The 16,946-nt window shown below is 45.7% G+C and overlaps 2 long non-coding RNA genes across 3 annotated transcripts; both read left to right on the top strand.

Moving 5' to 3' along the window:
* Window positions 1-11,171: 11,171 nt before the first annotated feature.
* Window positions 11,172-11,783, top strand: LOC138851894 (uncharacterized). The gene is made up of 3 exons (XR_011391485.1): window positions 11,172-11,281; window positions 11,362-11,481; window positions 11,522-11,783. It is a non-coding gene; the product is annotated as an uncharacterized lncRNA (long non-coding RNA).
* Window positions 11,784-12,647: 864 nt separating this feature from the next.
* Window positions 12,648-15,846, top strand: LOC138851893 (uncharacterized). Of its 2 annotated transcripts, none has more exons than XR_011391484.1 (3): window positions 12,648-13,040; window positions 13,161-13,679; window positions 13,760-15,846. It is a non-coding gene; the product is annotated as an uncharacterized lncRNA (long non-coding RNA). The 2 variants fall into 2 exon arrangements; XR_011391483.1 differs by having other exon boundaries at window positions 13,081-13,679.
* Window positions 15,847-16,946: the final 1,100 nt, after the last annotated feature.

Below are 16,946 nucleotides of genomic sequence, written 5' to 3'. Positions count from 1 at the left end.
GTTTCTGATACATGGGATCATCTTTGTCATCCTCCTTTGTACATTTTCCAGAGAACTTATATCCATTCTGTAATACGGTGACCAAAACTGTGCAGCATAATCTAAATGAGGCCTAACCAAGGATGTATAGAGTTGAAGAACAACCTGAGGACTCCTATTATTTATGCTTCTTGATATGAAGCCAAGGATTCTATTAGCTTTATTGCGAACACTTATGCACTGTTGTCTTGGTTTCAGATTACTGCTAACCAGAACTCCTAAATCTTTTTCGCAATCCGTAATATTAAGATCTACATTATTTAGTTTATATGTGGCATGGTTATTGTCCTGTCCAACATTTAGAACTTTGCATTTGTCTATATTAAACTGCATCTGAATGTTACTGTAGTGTCTTGAGACTGAATGTTACTGTAGTGTCTTGAGACTGATTGTTACTGTAGTGTCTTGAGACTGAATGTTACTGTAGTGTCTTGAGACTGAATGTTACTGTAGTGTCTTGAGACTGAATGTTACTGTAGTGTCTTGAGACTGAATGTTACTGTAGTGTCTTGAGACTGAATGTTACTGTAGTGTCTTGAGACTGAATGTTACTGTAGTGTCTTGAGACTGAATGTTACTGTAGTGTCTTGAGACTGAATGTTACTGTAGTGTCTTGAGACTGATTGTTACTGTAGTGTCTTGAGACTGAATGTTACTGTAGTGTCTTGAGACTGAATGTTACTGAAGTTTCTTGAGACTGAATGTTACTGTAGTGTCTTGAGACTGAATGTTACTGTAGTGTCTTGAGACTGAATGTTACTGAAGTTTCTTGAGACTGAATGTTACTGTAGTGTCTTGAGACTGAATGTTACTGTTGAATCTTGAGACTGAATGTTACTGTAGTGTCTTGAGACTGAATGTTACTGTAGTGTCTTGAGACTGAATGTTACTGAAGTTTCTTGAGACTGAATGTTACTGTAGTGTCTTGAGACTGAATGTTACTGTAGTGTCTTGAGACTGAATGTTACTGAAGTTTCTTGAGACTGAATGTTACTGTAGTGTCTTGAGACTGAATGTTACTGTAGTGTCTTGAGACTGAATGTTACTGTAGTGTCTTGAGACTGAATGTTACTGTAGTGTCTTGAGACTGAATGTTACTGAAGACTGAATGTTACTTGAGACTGAATGTTACTGTAGTGTCTTGAGACTGAATGTTACTGTTAGTGTCTTGAGACTGAATGTTACTGAAGTTTCTTGAGACTGAATGTTACTGTAGTGTCTTGAGACTGAATGTTACTGTAGTGTCTTGAGACTGAATGTTACTGTAGTGTCTTGAGACTGAATGTTACTGTAGTGTCTTGAGACTGAATGTTACTGTAGTGTCTTGAGACTGAATGTTACTGTAGTGTCTTGAGACTGATTGTTACTGTAGTGTCTTGAGACTGAATGTTACTGTAGTGTCTTGAGACTGAATGTTACTGTAGTGTCTTGAGACTGAATGTTATTGTAGTGTCTTGAGACTGAATGTTACTGTAGTGTCTTGAGACTGAATGTTACTGTAGTGTCTTGAGACTGAATGTTACTGTAGTGTCTTGAGACTGAATGCTACTGTAGACTGTAGTGTCTTGAGACTGAATGTTACTGTAGTGTCTTGAGACTGAATGTTACTGTAGTGTCTTGAGACTGAATGTTACTGTAGTGTCTTGAGACTGAATGTTACTGTAGTGTCTTGAGACTGAATGTTACTGTAGTGTCTTGAGACTGAATGTTACTGTAGTGTCTTGAGACTGAATGTTACTGTAGTGTCTTGAGACTGAATGTTACTGTAGTGTCTTGAGACTGAATGTTACTGTAGTGTCTTGAGACTGAATGTTACTGTAGTGTCTTGAGACTGAATGTTACTGTAGTGTCTTGAGACTGAATGTTACTGTAGTGTCTTGAGACTGAATGTTACTGTAGTGTCTTGAGACTGATTGTTACTGTAGTGTCTTGAGACTGTGTTACTGTAGTGTCTTGAGACTGAATGTTACTGTAGTGTCTTGAGACTGAATGTTACTGTAGTGTCTTGAGACTGAATGTTACTGTAGTGTCTTGAGACTGAATGTTACTGTAGTGTCTTGAGACTGAATGTTACTGTAGTGTCTTGAGACTGAATGTTACTGTAGTGTCTTGAGACTGAATGTTACTGTAGTGTCTTGAGACTGAATGTTACTGTAGTGTCTTGAGACTGAATGTTACTGTAGTGTCTTGAGACTGAATGTTACTGTAGTGTCTTGAGACTGAATGTTACTGTAGTGTCTTGAGACTGAATGTTACTGTAGTGTCTTGAGACTGAATGTTACTGTAGTGTCTTGAGACTGAATGTTACTGTAGTGTCTTGAGACTGAATGTTACTGTAGTGTCTTGAGACTGAATGTTACTGTAGTGTCTTGAGACTGAATGTTACTGTAGTGTCTTGAGACTGAATGTTACTGTAGTGTCTTGAGACTGAATGTTACTGTAGTGTCTTGAGACTGAATGTTACTGTAGTGTCTTGAGACTGAATGTTACTGTAGTGTCTTGAGACTGAATGTTACTGATTGAGACTGAATACTGTAGTGTCTTGAGACTGAATGTTACTGTAGTGTCTTGAGACTGAATGTTACTGTAGTGTCTTGAGACTGAATGTAGTACTGTAGTGTCTTGAGACTGAATGTTACTGTAGTGTCTTGAGACTGAATGTTACTGTAGTGTCTTGAGACTGAATGTTACTGTAGTGTCTTGAGACTGAATGTTACTGTAGTGTCTTGAGACTGAATGTTACTGTAGTGTCTTGAGACTGAATGTTACTGTAGTGTCTTGAGACTGAATGTTACTGTAGTGTCTTGAGACTGAATGTTACTGTAGTGTCTTGAGACTGAATGTTACTGTAGTGTCTTGAGACTGAATGTTACTGTAGTGTCTTGAGACTGAATGTTACTGTAGTGTCTTGAGACTGAATGTTACTGTAGTGTCTTGAGACTGAATGTTACTGTAGTGTCTTGAGACTGAATGTTACTGTAGTGTCTTGAGACTGAATGTTGTAGTGTCTTGTGAATGTGTAGTGTCTTGAGACTGAATGTTACTGTAGTGTCTTGAGACTGAATGTTACTGTAGTGTCTTGAGACTGAATGTTACTGTAGTGTCTTGAGACTGAATGTTACTGTAGTGTCTTGAGACTGAATGTTACTGTAGTGTCTTGAGACTGAATGTTACTGTAGTGTCTTGAGACTGAATGTTACTGTAGTGTCTTGAGACTGAATGTTACTGTAGTGTCTTGAGACTGAATGTTACTGTAGTGTCTTGAGACTGAATGTTACTGTAGTGTCTTGAGACTGAATGTTACTGTAGTGTCTTGAGACTGAATGTTACTGTAGTGTCTTGAGACTGAATGTTACTGTAGTGTCTTGAGACTGAATGTTACTGTAGTGTCTTGAGACTGAATGTTACTGTAGTGTCTTGAGACTGAATGTTACTGTAGTGTCTTGAGACTGAATGTTACTGTAGTGTCTTGAGACTGAATGTTACTGTAGTGTCTTGAGACTGAATGCTACTGTAGTGTCTTGAGACTGAATGTTACTGTAGTGTCTTGAGACTGAATGTTACTGTAGTGTCTTGAGACTGAATGTTACTGTAGTGTCTTGAGACTGAATGTTACTGTAGTGTCTTGAGACTGAATGTTACTGTAGTGTCTTGAGACTGATTGTTACTGTAGTGTCTTGAGACTGAATGTTACTGTAGTGTCTTGAGACTGATTGTTACTGTAGTGTCTTGAGACTGATTGTTACTGTAGTGTCTTGAGACTGATTGTTACTGTAGTGTCTTGAGACTGATTGTTACTGTAGTGTCTTGAGACTGAATGTTACTGTAGTGTCTTGAGACTGATTGTTACTGTAGTAGACTGAATGTTACTGTAGTGTCTTGAGACTGAATGTTACTGTAGTGTCTTGAGACTGAATGTTACTGAAGTGTCTTGAGACTGAATGTTACTGTAGTGTCTTGAGACTGAATGTTACTGTAGTGTCTTGAGACTGAATGTTACTGTAGTGTCTTGAGACTGAATGTTACTGTAGTGTCTTGAGACTGAATGTTACTGTAGTGTCTTGAGACTGAATGTTACTGTAGTGTCTTGAGACTGAATGTTACTGTAGTGTCTTGAGACTGAATGTTACTGTAGTGTCTTGAGACTGAGAGAATCCAAGACGGAAACACCAGTTACCCTTCACAAGCACCAAGACACTTCCATTGAATGGTAAATGGACAACAATTATTAAGATTATACTTTATTGAAATAAGTGCAAACAAAAAAGTATATTATACACCCTTTAACAATTATTAAGATTATACTTTATTGAAATAAGTGCAAACAAAAAAGTATATTATACACCCTTTAACAATTATTAAGATTATACTTTATTGAAACAAGTGCAAACAAAAAAGTGTATACTCTTCAACAACTAAAAAAATTAAGAACCCTCTAACAATCACAACAGTTTTATCAAAATGATTCAGCAAATGCAATGCTTACAAGAAGACTGATAACTGTGCCAAATTATGATTATACTTACATTAACATGACCTTAACCTGCATGAATCATGGAATGCAATAACATCAAAAACAAAATAAATCCTTAATATTAACAATATTGTTAGATGTTGTTCTTGGTAATTTGTGCTGTAGTTATTTCTTGTGATTATGAAGGAGGGAAGTAGCTGGGGGCAGGTAGTGAAGAAAATAAAAGAAAATTATGAAGACTGAAAAGAAAGAAGATAATACTGGCACTTTAGCGCCATCATAATGCTTACAAACACAGATCTGAAGTCATAACACCAACACGCACACACACAGACACACACACACACATACACACCGGCCTGACGACACTGGAGGACAGGAGGGTCAGGGGAGACATGATAACGACATATAAAATACTGCGTGGAATAGACAAGGTGGACAAGGACAGGATGTTCCAGGGAGCGGACACAGAAACAAGAGGCCACACTTGGAAGTTGAAGACACAAATGAGTCAGAGAGATAGTAGGAAGTATTTCTTCAGTCATAGAGTTGTAAGGCAGTGGAATAGCCTAGAAAATGACGTAGTGGAGGCAGGAACCATACACAGTTTTAAGACGAGGTTTGATAAAGCTCATGGAGCGAGGAGAGAGAGGGCCTAGTAGCAACCGGTGAAGAGGCGGGGCCAGGAGCTAGGACTCGACCCCTGCAACCACAAATAGGTGAGTACAAATAGGTGAGTACACACACACACATCCACACACACACACATATACATTTGGGAAGCACTAAACCCAAAGGTGGTATACATACGTATGGGTGAGTGTGGGAAAAAAAGCAGGTTGCAACACTAGGGTTGGAAACAGTAAATGTATAAAAGGCATTCAGCATGAAGTTATAGATAAAGACAATAGATCAGGTCAGCAAACAAAAGAGGACAGCAGAGGGCAGCAAGGGACTAGCTCCCTTAAGGTTTACTATACTAATAGCAGGAGTGTAAGAAATAAGATAGATGAGCTAAGATTAATTGCAAGTGCAGGAAACATAGATATTATTGCTATAACAGAGACCTGGCTCAATCTGAAAGATAGAGAGATGCCCTCTGAATGTCACATACAAGGCTATAAATTATTCCACACTGACAGGGTCAACAGGAAGGGTGGTAGAGTAGCGATGTATGCCAGAGACAATTTAAATTGTTGTGTTAGACAAGATATAAAATTAGAAGCGTCAGCCACTGAATCTGTTTGGTTACAGCTTCTCGAGGGCCGAGAAAAACTAATTTTGGGTGTGATTTACAGGGCCCCAAATCTTGATAGGGAGTGCAGTAAACTTCTATGGGACGAAATTCGTAAGGCATCTACATACGAAAATGTTGTGCTAATGGGAGATTTCAACTATAGACAGATTGACTGAAGCAATTTGACAGGAAATTTAGAGTCAGGTGACTTTCTTGATACGATCCAGGATTGTTTTTTAAAACAGTTTGTGACAGAGCCAACTAGGGGAAATAACCTCCTTGACTTGGTTCTTGCCATTAGGGAAACACTAATTAATAATCTTGAGGTTAATGATGAGCTTGAGGAAAGTGATCACAAATCACTCAGTTTTAATATATCATGGAATTCCCCTAATAATGGCAATCAAGTCTCTGTCCCTGACTTCCGCTTGGCTGATTTCATAGGACTGAAAGATTACTTAGGTGGGCTGAACTGGAATGACATGACTAAGGGTCAGGTAGGTGGTGATGGTTGCCGATATGACGCTTTCCAGGGCATAGTTCTAGCTGCTCAGTCAAATTATGTTCCAAATAGGGAAATCAGATCAAACAAAAATGATCCTAAATGGATGAACAATAGATTAAAATATCTGATTGGTCAAAAGAGAGGCATATATAGGCAAATCAAAAGAGGAGAGGGGCAATTGAGAAATCGATATATTCAGTTAAAGAGAGAAATAAAAAAGGGAATTAGAAAAGCAAAAAGAGATTATGAGGTTAAAGTTGCAAGAGAATCGAAGACTAACCCAAAAGGATTCTTTCAGGTATACAGAACTAAGATCAGGGACAAGATAGGCCCACTCAAAAGTTCCTCGGGTCAGCTCACTGACAGTGATAAGGAAATGTGTAGAATTTTTAACACATACTTCCTCTCAGTTTTTACACAGGAGGATACCAGCGATATTCCTGTAATGATAAATTATGTAGAACAGGACGATAATAAACTGTGCACTATTAGGGTCACAAGTGACATGGTCCTTAGGCAAATAGATAAATTAAAACCTAACAAATCCCCAGGCCCTGATGAACTGTATGCAAGGGTTCTAAAGGAATGTAAAGAGGAGCTTAGCACACCTTTGGCTAATCTTTTCAACATATCACTACAAACTGGCATGGTGCCAGATAAGTGGAAAATGGCAAATGTGATACCTATTTTCAAAACAGGTGACAGGTCTTTAGCTTCGAACTATAGACCAATAAGCCTAACCTCCATAGTGGGAAAATTTATGGAATCAATAATTGCCGAGGCAGTTCGTAGCCACCTTGAAAAGCATAAATTAATCAACGAATCTCAGCATGGTTTTACAAAGGGGCGTTCCTGCCTTACGAATTTATTAACTTTTTTCACTAAGGTATTTGAGGAGGTAGATCATGGTAATGAATATGATATTGTGTATATGGACTTCAGTAAGGCTTTTGACAGGGTCCCACATCAGAGACTATTGAGGAAAATTAAAGCACATGGAATAGGAGGAGAAATTTTTTCCTGGATAGAGGCATGGTTGACAAATAGGCAGCAGAGAGTTTGCATAAATGGGGAGAAATCAGAGTGGGGAAGTGTCACGAGCGGTGTTCCACAGGGGTCAGTGTTGGGCCCCCTGCTGTTCACAATCTACATAAACGACATAGATGAAGGCATAAAGAGCGACATCGGCAAGTTTGCCGATGACACCAAAATAGGCCGTCGAATTCATTCTGACGAGGACATTCGAGCACTCCAGGAAGATTTGAATAGACTGATGCAGTGGTCGGAGAAGTGGCAGATGCAGTTTAGTATAGACAAATGCAAAGTTCTAAATGTTGGACAGGACAATAACCATGCCACATATAAACTAAATAATGTAGATCTTAATATTACGGATTGCGAAAAAGATTTAGGAGTTCTGGTTAGCAGTAATCTGAAACCAAGACAACAGTGCATAAGTGTTCGCAATAAAGCTAATAGACTCCTTGGCTTCATATCAAGAAGCATAAATAATAGGAGTCCTCAGGTTGTTCTTCAACTCTATACATCCTTGGTTAGGCCTCATTTAGATTATGCTGCACAGTTTTGGTCACCTTATTACAGAATGGATATAAATTCTCTGGAAAATGTACAAAGGAGGATGACAAAGTTGATCCCATGTATCAGAAACCTTCCCTATGAGGATAGACTAAGGGCCCTGAATCTGCATTCTCTAGAAAGACGTAGAATTAGGGGGGATATGATTGAGGTGTATAAATGGAAGACAGGAATAAATAAAGGGGATGTAAATAGTGTGCTGAAAATATCTAGCCTAGACAGGACTCGCAGCAATGGTTTTAAGTTGGAAAAATTCAGATTCAGGAAGGATATAGGAAAGTACTGGTTTGGTAATAGAGTTGTGGATGAGTGGAACAAACTCCCAAGTACCGTTATAGAGGCCAGAACGTTGTGTAGCTTTAAAAATAGGTTGGATAAATACATGAGTGGATGTGGGTGGGTGTGAGTTAGACCTGATAGCTTGTGCTACCAGGTCGGTTGCCGTGTTCCTCCCTTAAGTCAAAGTGACCTGACCTGACTAGGTTGGGTGCATTGGCTTAAGCCGGTAGGAGACTTGGACCTGCCTCGCATGGGCCAGTAGGCCTTCTGCAGTGTTCCTTCGTTCTTATGTTCTTATGTTCTTATATCAAGAAGCATAAATAATAGGAGTCCTCAGGTTGTTCTTCAACTCTATACATCCTTGGTTAGGCCTCATTTAGATTATGCTGCACAGTTTTGGTCACCGTATTACAGAATGGATATAAATTCTCTGGAAAATGTACAAAGGAGGATGACAAAGTTGATCCCATGTATCAGAAACCTTCCCTATGAGGATAGACTAAGGGCCCTGAATCTGCACTCTCTAGAAAGACGTAGAATTAGGGGGGATATGATTGAGGTGTATAAATGGAAGACAGGAATAAATAAAGGGGATGTAAATAGTGTGCTGAAAATATCTAGCCTAGACAGGACTCGCAGCAATGGTTTTAAGTTGGATAAATTCAGATTCAGGAAGGATATAGGAAAGTACTGGTTTGGTAATAGAGTTGTGGATGAGTGGAACAAACTCCCAAGTACCGTTATAGAGGCCAGAACGTTGTGTAGCTTTAAAAATAGGTTGGATAAATACATGAGTGGATGTGGGTGGGTGTGAGTTAGACCTGATAGCTTGTGCTACCAGGTCGGTTGCCGTGTTCCTCCCTTAAGTCAATGTGACCTGACCTGACTAGGTTGGGTGCATTGGCTTAAGCCGGTAGGAGACTTGGACTTGCCTCGCATGGGCCAGTAGGCCTTCTGCAGTGTTCCTTCGTTCTTATGTTCTTATGTTCTTATATAGAGAAATCAGATCAAACAAAAATTATCCTAAATGGATGAACAATAGATTAAAATATCTAATTGGACAAAATAGAGGCATACATAGGCAAATCAAAAGAGGAGAGGGGCAATTAAGAAATCGATATATTCAGTTAAAGAGAGAAATAAAAAAAGGAATTAGAAAAGCAAAAAGAGATTATGAGGTTAAAGTTGCAAGAGATTCGAAGACTAACCCAAAAGGATTCTTTCAGGTATACAGAAGTAAGATCAGGGACAAGATAGGCCCACTCAAAAGTTCCTCGGGTCAGCTCACTAACAGTGATAAGGAAATGTGTAGAAGTTTTAACACATACTTCCTCTCAGTTTTTACACAGGAGGATACCAGCGATATTCCAGAAATGATAAATTATGTGGAACAGGACGATAATAAACTGTGCACGATTAGGGTCACAAATGACATGGTCCTTAGGCAAATAGATAAATTAAAACCTAACAAATCCCCAGGCCCTGATGAACTGTATGCAAGGGTTCTAAAGGAATGTAAAGAAGAGCTTAGCAAACCTTTGGCTAATCTTTCCAACATATCACTACAAACTGGCATGGTGCCAGATAAGTGGAAAATGGCAAATGTGATACCTATTTTCAAAGCAGGTGACAGGTCCTTAGCTTCAAACTATAGACCAATAAGCCTAACCTCCGTAGTGGGAAAATTTATGGAATCAATAATTGCCGAGGCAGTTCGTAGCCACCTTGAAAAGCATAAATTAATCAACGAATCTCAGCATGGTTTTACAAACGGGCGTTCCTGACTTACGAATTTGTTAACTTTTTTCACCAAGGTATTTGAGGAGGTAGATCCTCGGGTTGTTCTTCAACTCTATACATCCTTGGTTAGGCCTCATTTAGATTATGCAGCACAGTTTTGGTCACCGTATTACAGAATGGATATAAATGCTCTGGAAAATGCACAAAGGAGGATGACAAAGTTGATCCCACGTATCAGAAACATTCCCTATGAGGATAGACTAAGGGCCCTGAATCTTCACTCTCTAGAAAGACGTAGAATTAGAGGGGATATGATTGAGGTGTATAAATGGAAGACAGGAATAAATAAAGGGGATGTAAATAGTGTGCTGAAAATATCTAGCCTAAACAGGACTCGCAGTAATGGTTTTAAGTTAGAAAAATTCAGATTCAGGAAGGATATAGGAAAGTACGGATTTGGTAATAGAGTTGTGGATGAGTGGAACAAACTCCCAAGTACAGTTATAGAGGCCAGAACGCTGTGTAGCTTTAAAAATAGGTTGGATAAATACATGAGTGAGTGTGGGTGGGTGTGAATTGGACCTGATTAGCTTGTGCTACCAGGACGGTTGCCGTGTTCCTCCCTTAAGTCAATGTGATCTGACCTGACTAGGTTGGGTGCATTGGGATAAGCCGGTAGGAGACCTGAACCTGCCTCGCATGGGCCAGTAGGCGTGCTGCAGTGTTCCTTCGTTATTATGTTCTTATGTTCTTATAATTGAGTACCATAATTGTATAGGAAGTCCTCACTTAACGTCTTTAAGCGAAATGACGTCTAACGAAATAAATTTTACTCTAAGATAAATGATATAAACAAAAGTTGCTACGGCGAGGGAGAGGTGAGAGGGAGAGGTGAGAGGGAGGACAGTAGAGGTGCGAGAACAAGGGAGAGGTGAGAGGGAGGGCAGTAGTGCTGCTAGAACAAGTGAGAGGTGAGAGGGAGGGCAGTAGTGCTGCTAGGACAAGGGAGAGGTGAGAGGGAGGGTAGTAGTGCTGCTAGGACAAGGGAGAGGTGAGAGGGAGGGCAGTAGTATTGCTAGGACAAGGGAGAGGTGAGAGGGAGGGCAGTAATGGTGCTAGAACAAAGGAGAGATGAGAGGGAGGGCAGTAGTGCTGCTAGAACAAGTGAGAGGTGAGAGGGAGGGCAGTAGTGGTGCTAGAACAAGTGAGAAGTGAGAGGGAGGGCAGTAGTGCTGCTAGGACAAGGGAGAGGTGAGAGGGAGGGCAGTAGTGCTGCTAGAACAAGTGAGAGGTGAGAGGGAGGGCAGTAGTGGTGCTAGAACAAGTGAGAGGTGAGAGGGAGAGCAGTAGTGCTGCTAGGACAAGGGAGAGGTGAGAGGGAGGGCAGTAGTGCTGCTAGAACAAGTGAGAGGTGAGAGGGAGGGCAGTAGCGCTGCTAGAACAAGTGAGAGGTGAGAGGGAGGGCAGCAGTGCTGCTAGAAAAAGTGAGAGGTGAGAGGGAGGGCAGTAGTGCTGCTAGGACAAGGGAGAGGTAAGAGGGAGGGCAGTAGTGGTGCTAGAACAAGTGAGAGGTGAGAGGGAGGGCAGTAGTGCTGCTAGGACAAGGGAGAGGTGAGAGGGAGGGCAGTAGTGCTAATAGAACAAGTGAGAGGTGAGAGGGAGGGCAGTAGTGCTGCTAGAACAAGTGAGAGGTGAGAGGGAGGGCAGTAGTGGTGCTAGAACAAGTGAGAGGTGAGAGGGAGGGCAGTAGTGCTGCTAGGACAACGGAGAGGTGAGAGGGAGGGCAGTAGTGTTGCTAGCAAAAGGGAGAGGTGAGAGAGAGGGCAGTAGTGCTAATAGAACAAGTGAGAGGTGAGAGGGAGGGCAGTAGTCCTGCTAGGACAAGGGAGAGGTGAGAGGGAGGGCAGCAGTGATACTAGGACAAGCGAGAGGTGAGAGGGAGGGCAGTAGTGCTGCTAGAACAAGGGAGAGGTGAGAGGGAAAGCAGTAGTGCTGCTAGGACAAGGGAGAGGTGAGAGGGAGGGTAGTAGTGCTGCTAGGACAAGTGAGAGGTGAGAGGGAGGGCAGTAGTGCTCCTAGAACAAGTGAGGGGTGAGAGGGAGAGCAGTAGTTCTGCTAGAACAAGGGAGACGTGAGAGGGAGGGCAGTAGTGGTGCTAGGACAAGTGAGAGGTGAGAGGGAGGGCAGTAGTGCTGCTAGGACAAGTGAGAGGTGAGAGGGAGGGCAGTAGTGCTGCTAGAACAAGGGAGAGGTGAGAGGGAGGGCAGTAGTGGTGCTAGGACAAGGGAGAGGTGAGAGGGAGGGCAGTAGTGCTGCTAGGACAAGTGAGAGGTGAGAGGGAGGGCAGTAGTGCTGCTAGAACAAGTGAGAGGTGAGAGGGAGGGCAGTAGTGCTGCTAGGACAAGGGAGAGGTGAGAGGGAGGGCAGTAGTGTTGCTAGGACAAGGGAGAGGTGAGAGGGAGGGCAGTAATGGTGCTAGAACAAAGGAGAGATGAGAGGGAGGGTAGTAGTGCTGCTAGAACAAGTGAGAGGTGAGACGGAGGGCAGTAGTGGTGCTAGAACAAGTGAGAAGTGAGAGGGAGGGCAGTAGTGCTGCTAGGACAAGAGAGAGGTGAGAGGGAGGGCAGTAGTGCTGCTAGAACAAGGGAGAGATGAGAGGGAGGGCAGTAGTGGTGCTAGGACAAGGGAGAGGTGAGAGGGAGGGCAGTAGTGCTGGTAGAACAAGTGAGAGGTGTGAGGTAGGACAGTAGTGCTGCTATAACAAGTGAGAGGTGAGAGGGAGGGCAGTAGTGCTGCTAGAACAAGTGAGAGGTGAGAGGAAGGGCAGTAGTTCTGCTAGAACAAGGGAGAGGCGAGAGGGAGGGCAGTAGTTCTGCTAGAACAAGTGAGGGTGAGAGGGAGGGCAGTAGTGCTGCTTGAACAAGGAAGAGGTGAAAGGGAGGGCAGTAGTGCTGCTAGAAGAAGTGAGAGGTGAGAGGAAGGGCAGTAGTGCTGCTAGATCAAGTGAGAGGTGAGAGGGAGGGCAGTAGTGCTGCTAGAACAAGTGAGAGGTGAGAGGGAGGGCAGTAGTGCTGCTAGAACAAGGGAGAGGTGAGAGGGAGGGCAGTAGTGGTGCTAGAACAAGTGAGAGGTGAGAGGGAGGGCAGTAGTGCTGCTAGAACAAGTGAGAGGTGAGAGGGAGGGCAGTAGTGGTGCTAGGACAAGGGAGAGGTGAGAGGGAGGGCAGTAGTGCTGCTAGGACAAGGGAGAGGTGAGAGGGAGGGCAGTAGTGGTGCTAGGACAAGTGAGAGGTGAGAGGGAGGGCAGTAGTGCTGCTAGAACAAGGGAGAGGTGAGAGGGAGGGCAGTAGTGCTGCTAGAACAAGTGAGAGGTGAGAGGGAGGGCAGTAGTGCTGCTAGAACAAGGGAGAGGTGAGAGGGAGGGCAGTAGTGCTGCTAGAACAAGTGAGAGGTGAGAGGGAGGGCAGTAGTGGTGCTAGGACAAGGGAGAGGTGAGAGGGAGGGCAGTAGTGGTGCTAGGACAAGGGAGAGGTGAGAGGGAGGGCAGTAGTGGTGCTAGGACAAGGGAGAGGTGAGAGGGAGGGCAGTAGTGGTGCTAGAACAAGTGAGAGGTGAGAGGGAGGCAGTAGTGCTGCTAGGACAAGGGAGAGGTGAGAGGGAGAGCAGTAGTGCTGCTAGAACAAGGGAGAGGTGAGAGGGAGGGCAGTAGTGGTGCTAGGACAAGGGAGAGGTGAGAGGGAGGGCAGTAGTGGTGCTAGGACAAGGGAGAGGTGAGAGGGAGGGCAGTAGTGCTGCTAGGACAAGAGAGAGGTGAGAGGGAGGGCAGTAGTGCTGCTAGAACAAGGGAGAGATGAGAGGGAGGGCAGTAGTGGTGCTAGGACAAGGGAGAGGTGAGAGGGAGGGCAGTAGTGGTGCTAGGACAAGGGAGAGGTGAGAGGGAGGGCAGTAGTGGTGCTAGGACAAGGGGGAGGTGAGAGGGAGGGCAGTAGTGCTGCTAGAACAAGGGAGAGGTGAGAGTGAGGGCAGTAGTGGTGCTAGGACAAGGGAGAGGTCAGAGGGAGGGCAGTAGTGCTGCTAGGACAAGGGAGAGGTCAGAGGGAGGGCAGTAGTGGTTGTAGGACAAGGGAGAGGTCAGAGGGAGGGCAGTAGTGCTGCTAGGACAAGGTAGAGGTGAGATGGAGGGCAGTAGTGCTGCTAGGACAAGGTAGAGGTTAGAGGGAGGGCAGTAGTGCTGCTAGGACAAGGTAGAGGTCAGAGGGAGGGCAGTAGTGCTGCTAGGACAAGGGATAGGTCAGAGGGAGGGCAGTAGTGCTGCTAGGAAAAGGTAGAGGTCAGAGTGAGGGCAGAAGTGCTGCTAGGACAAGGGAGAGGTCAGAGGGAGGGCAGTAGTGCTGCTAGGACAAGGTAAAGGTCAGAGGGAGGGCAGTAGTGCTGCTAGGACAAGGTAGAGGTCAGAGGGAAGGCAGTAGTGCTGCTAGGACAAGGGAGAGGTCAGAGGGAGGGCAGTAGTGGTGCTAGGACAAGGGAGAGGTCAGAGGGAGGGCAGTAGTGCTGCTAGGACAAGGGAGAGGTCAGATGGATGGCAGTAGTGCTGCTAGGACAAGGTAGAGGTCAGAGGGAGGGCAGTAGTGCTGCTAGGACAAGGGAGAGGTCAGAGGGAGGGTAGTAGTGCTGATCGGACAAGGTAGAGGTCAGAGGGAGGGCAGTAGTGCTGCTAGGACAATGGAGAGGTCAGAGGGAGGGCAGTAGTGCTGCTAGGACAAGGTAGAGGTCAGAGGGAGGGCAGTAGTGCTGCTAGGACAAGGTAGAGGTCAGAGGGAGGGCAGTAGTGCTGCTAGGACAAGGGAGAGGTCAGAGGGAGGGCAGTAGTGCTGCTAGGACAAGGCAGAGGTCAGAGGGAGGGCAGTAGTGCTGCTAGGACAAGGGAGAGGTCAGAGGGAGGGCAGTAGTGCTGCTAGGACAAGGTAGAGGTCAGAGGGAGGGCAGTAGTGCTGCTAGGACAAGGTAGAGGTTAGAGGGAGGGCAGTAGTGCTGCTAGGACAAGGGAGAGGTCAGAGGGAGGGCAGTAGTGGTGCTAGGACAAGAGAGAGGTCAGCGGGAGGGCAGTAGTGCTGCTAGGACAAGGGAGAGGTCAGATGGAGGGCAGTAGTGCTGCTAGGACAAGGTAGAGGTCAGAGGGAGGGCAGTAGTGCTGCTAGGACAAGGTAGAGGTCAGAGGGAGGGCAGTAGTGCTGCTAGGACAAGGGAGAGGTCAGAGGGAGGGCAGTAGTGTTGCTAGGACAAGGTAGAGGTCAGAGGGAGGGCAGTAGTGCTGCTAGGGCAAGGGAGAGGTCAGAGGGAGGGCAGTAGTGCTGCTAGGACAAAGTAGAGGTCAGAGGGAGGGCAGTAGTGCTGCTAGGACAAGGTAGAGGTCAGAGGGAGGGCAGTAGTGCTGCTAGGACAAGGGAGAGGTCAGAGGGAGGGCAGTAGTGCTGCTAGGACAAGGTAGAGGTCAGAGGGAGGGCAGTAGTGCTGCTAGGACAAGGCAGAGGTCAGAGGGAGGGCAGTAGTGCTGCTAGGACAAAGCAGAGGTCAGAGGGAGGGCAGTAGTGCTGCTAGGACAAGGCAGAGGTCAGTGGGAGGGCAGTAGTGCTGCTAGGACAAGAGAGAGGTCAGCGGGAGGGCAGTAGTGCTGCTAGGACAAGGTAGAGGTCAGAGGGAGGGCAGTAGTGCTGCTAGGACAAGGTAGAGTTCAGAGGGAGGGAAGTAGTGGTGCTAGGACAAGGTAGAGGTCAGAGGGAGGGCAGTAGTGCTGCTAGGACAAGGGAGAGGTCAGATGGAGGGCAGTAGTGCTGCTAGGACAAGGTAGAGGTCAGAGGGAGGGCAGTAGTGCTGCTAGGACAAGGGAGAGGTCAGAGGGAGGGCAGTAGTGCTGCTAGGACAAGGTAGAGGTCAGAGGGAGGGCAGTAGTGCTGCTAGGACAAGGTAGAGGTCAGAGGGAGGGCAGTAGTGCTGCTAGGACAAGGGAGAGGTCAGAGGGAGGGCAGTAGTGGTGCTAGGACAAGGGAGACGTCAGCGGGAGGGCAGTAGTGCTGCTAGGACAAGGGAGAGGTCAGATGGAGGGCAGTAGTGCTGCTAGGACAAGGTAGAGGTCAGAGGGAGGGCAGTAGTGCTGCTAGGACAAGGTAGAGGTCAGAGGGAGGGCAGTAGTGCTGCTAGGACAAGGGAGAGGTCAAGGGAGGCCAGTAGTGCTGCTAGGACAAGGTAGAGGTCAGAGGGAGGGCAGTAGTGCTGCTAGGGCAAGGGAGAGGTCAGAGGGAGGGCAGTAGTGCTGCTAGGACAAGGTAGAGGTCAGATGGAGGGCAGTAGTGCTGCGAGGACAAGGTAGAGGTTAGAGGGAGGGCAGTAGTGCTGCTAGGACAAGGTAGAGGTCAGAGGGAGGGCAGTAGTGCTGCTAGGACAAGGGAGAGGTCAGAGGGAGGGCAGTAGTGCTGCTAGGAAAAGGTAGAGGTCAGAGGGAGGGCAGAAGTGCTGCTAGGACAAGGGAGAGGTCAGAGGGAGGGCAGTAGTGCTGCTAGGACAAGGTAGAGGTCAGAGGGAGGGCAGTAGTGCTGCTAGGACAAGGTAGAGGTCAGAGGGAGGGCAGTAGTGCTGCTAGGACAAGGGAGAGGTCAGAGGGAGGGCAGTAGTGGTGCTAGGACACTGGAGAGGTCAGAGGGAGGGCAGTAGTGCTGCTAGGACAAGGGAGAGGTCAGATGGATGGCAGTAGTGCTGCTAGGACAAGGTAGAGGTCAGAGGGAGGGCAGTAGTGCTGCTAGGACAAGGGAGAGGTCAGAGGGAGGGCAGTAGTGCTGCTCGGACAAGGTAGAGGTCAGAGGGAGGGCAGTAGTGCTGCTAGGACAATGGAGAGGTCAGAGGGAGGGCAGTAGTGCTGCTAGGACAAGGTAGAGGTCAGAGGGAGGGCAGTAGTGCTGCTAGGACAAGGTAGAGGTCAGAGGGAGGGCAGTAGTGCTGCTAGGACAAGGGAGAGGTCAGAGGGAGGGCAGTAGTGCTGCTAGGACAAGGCAGAGGTCAGAGGGAGGGCAGTAGTGCTGCTAG

This window comes from Cherax quadricarinatus, unplaced genomic scaffold (assembly GCF_038502225.1).
Source record: "Cherax quadricarinatus isolate ZL_2023a unplaced genomic scaffold, ASM3850222v1 Contig2619, whole genome shotgun sequence".
Lineage (NCBI taxonomy): Eukaryota > Metazoa > Arthropoda > Malacostraca > Decapoda > Parastacidae > Cherax > Cherax quadricarinatus.
Note: the sequence above shows the minus strand (reverse complement) of the source record. Positions and strands in the feature narration are given on the sequence as shown.